The sequence below is a fragment of the Oryctolagus cuniculus genome, chromosome 10 (assembly GCF_964237555.1).
Source record: "Oryctolagus cuniculus chromosome 10, mOryCun1.1, whole genome shotgun sequence".
In the NCBI taxonomy this organism is placed as follows: Eukaryota; Metazoa; Chordata; class Mammalia; order Lagomorpha; family Leporidae; genus Oryctolagus; species Oryctolagus cuniculus.
In genome coordinates this window covers 112,624,064-112,626,603 of record NC_091441.1, presented here as the reverse complement: position 1 = coordinate 112,626,603, position 2,540 = coordinate 112,624,064, and positions in this window count along the sequence as shown.

Genomic DNA, 2,540 nt, shown 5'->3' with positions numbered 1-2,540 from the left:
TTCTGTCTATTCCGCAGTTCAGTGAGATAAAAGTAAAATGCCCAGGAAACTCCATTGCTCACCCAGCTTGTCCACGAAGCAGAGCAGTGAGAACGTGGGTTTAATAAAAAGGCTAGGGGCAAAGTGTGTCCATCAGTAGTCTGAGCTCACGCAGGCTGTGATAGGTGTGACCCACCACCACACAGTTCTGCTCTGGCTTTCCCTGATCTGGGACATGGCTCCTGGGGGCAGTAGCTCTGATCTGACAGACTCAGTGGCCATGGAATCCATTTTGGTTTGTGACCATATCAAAGATCCAATTGGCTCACCTCCTTAACAAAAGTTACATCTTCCATGTTATATTGTCATCCTAGGAATTTGAACAGGCTTTTCATATAGTTTTGATTTTACATTTTTTCATGCTAAAGCTGTTGAACATTTTTATGAGATTACTGGCCATTTGTATATCTTGTTTTTTTGGAGACAACTATAGTTCTATTGTTTTAAAAATATTTTATTTCAGAATAGTTTTAAACTTACAAAACAAAAATTATAAAGAGTTTTTGACAACACACATCACAACCGGCTTCCCCTATTAGTAAGATATTGGAATCATATTCTTTGCCCATTTTAGCTGTATGGTTTAAAATTATTTTTATTAATACATAAATTGAAATTATAAAGAGGTCAGATTTCATGTAGTTCTTAGATACAGTTCTAATTACATAATGATAATACCCTCCTCTTCAACTTTTTAAATTTTTATAATAACATGCTCTTTTTAAAAAATATTTATTTGAAAAGCAGAGTTACACAGAGGCAGAGAGAGAGAGGAGGGTGGGGTCTTCCATCCACTGGTTCACTTCCCTGATGACCACAATGGCCTGAACTGTGCCTATAAGAAGCCAAATGTAGGAGCTTCCTCAGGATCTCCCACACAGGTGCAGGGGCCCAAGAATTGGGCCACCCTCTACCATTTTCCCAGGCCATAGTAGAGAGCTCGATCAGAAGTAGAGCAGCCAGGAATCAAACCACTGCCCATGTGGGATGCCGGCCCTGCAGGTGGTGGCTTTACACACTATGCTACAGTGCCAGCCCCAGACATACTTCTTTTTTTTTTTTTTGACAGGCAGAGTGGACAGTGAGAGAGAGAGAGAGAGAGAGAGAGAGAAAAGTCTTCCTTTGCTGTTGGTTCACCCTCCAATGGCCGCCTCAGGCAGCGCACTGCAGCCAGCGTACCATGCTGATCTGAAGCCAGGAGCCAGGTGCTTCTCCTGGTTACCGATGCGGGTGCAGGGCCCAAGCACTTGGGCCATCCTCCACTGCACTCCTGGTCCATAGCAGAGTGCTGACCTGGAAGAGGGGCAACCGGGACGGTATCCAGAGCCTCGACTGGGTCTAGAGAACCTGGTGTGCCAGCACTGCAGGCAGAGGATTAGCCTATTGAGCTGTGGCACCAGCCTCAACATAGTTCTAATTTTACTTTATAATAACATATAATAATATGATGCTCCATTAAATAACAAGATCTGAAAGTAAAAAATAGACCACTGTTCAATAGGAATATAGATAAATGCTATAAATGGTTATAAAATCCTAAGATACCAGTTTCACTCATACACTTTTTTTGGAACTCTATATGTTAGCTACCACAAATAAGAGAAACTGGTGACATTGTTTTTGGATCCTGATTAATTCACTAGACATTTGGTATCTAGTTGCATCTGTTTTCTTGTGTAAGATGAGATTTCATTATTCTGTATGGCTGAGAAGTATTCCATCATGTATATACACCAAAGTTGTTTATTTAGTCATCAGTTGGTGGACATCTAGGTTGATTCCATACCTTACTGATTTGTGAATTGAGCTGCCATAAACATGAGGGTACTGGTAACTGTTTCTTATGGTAAATTCATTTCTTTTGGTGAATGAATAGAATGGCTGTGTCCTATGATGGAATAATTTTTAGATTCACAAGGAAGCCTGTTTACATTCCATACAGTGTACTAGGGTAGTTTTTCGGTGATACCTATTGTAACTGGGCTGAGATGATACCTAATTGTGGTTTTTACTTGCATTCCTCTGATGGAGAGTGAGCCTGAGCATTTTTTATGTGTCTGTTGGCCATTTGTGTTTGATCCTTTAAAATAATGCATATTCATGCCCTTTGCCCTCTGCTCTACTGGATTGTTTATTTGCTTTATTGTTGTTGAGTTTCTTGAGTGCCCCATATATTCTGGATAATCCTTTATCAGATGCATAGGTTGTTTAGTTGATCCATTGATTAAAGTGGGGTGAAGTTCCCCATTATTATTGTATTATATGTCTCCTCTTAGATATATTATTTTAAACAACTGGGTGCCCTAGTTGGATGTACATTTACTATAGTTACATCTTCCTTTGAGTTTATGACTTAAGTGTTCCATATTGTCCTCCTTTGACTCTTTTACTGGTTTTGGTCTTAAATCTATTTTCTTTGATACATAGATACTCAGGCTAATTTTTTTGTTTCCATTTGCATGAAATATCTTTCTCGATCCTTTCACATTCAGTCTGTGTGT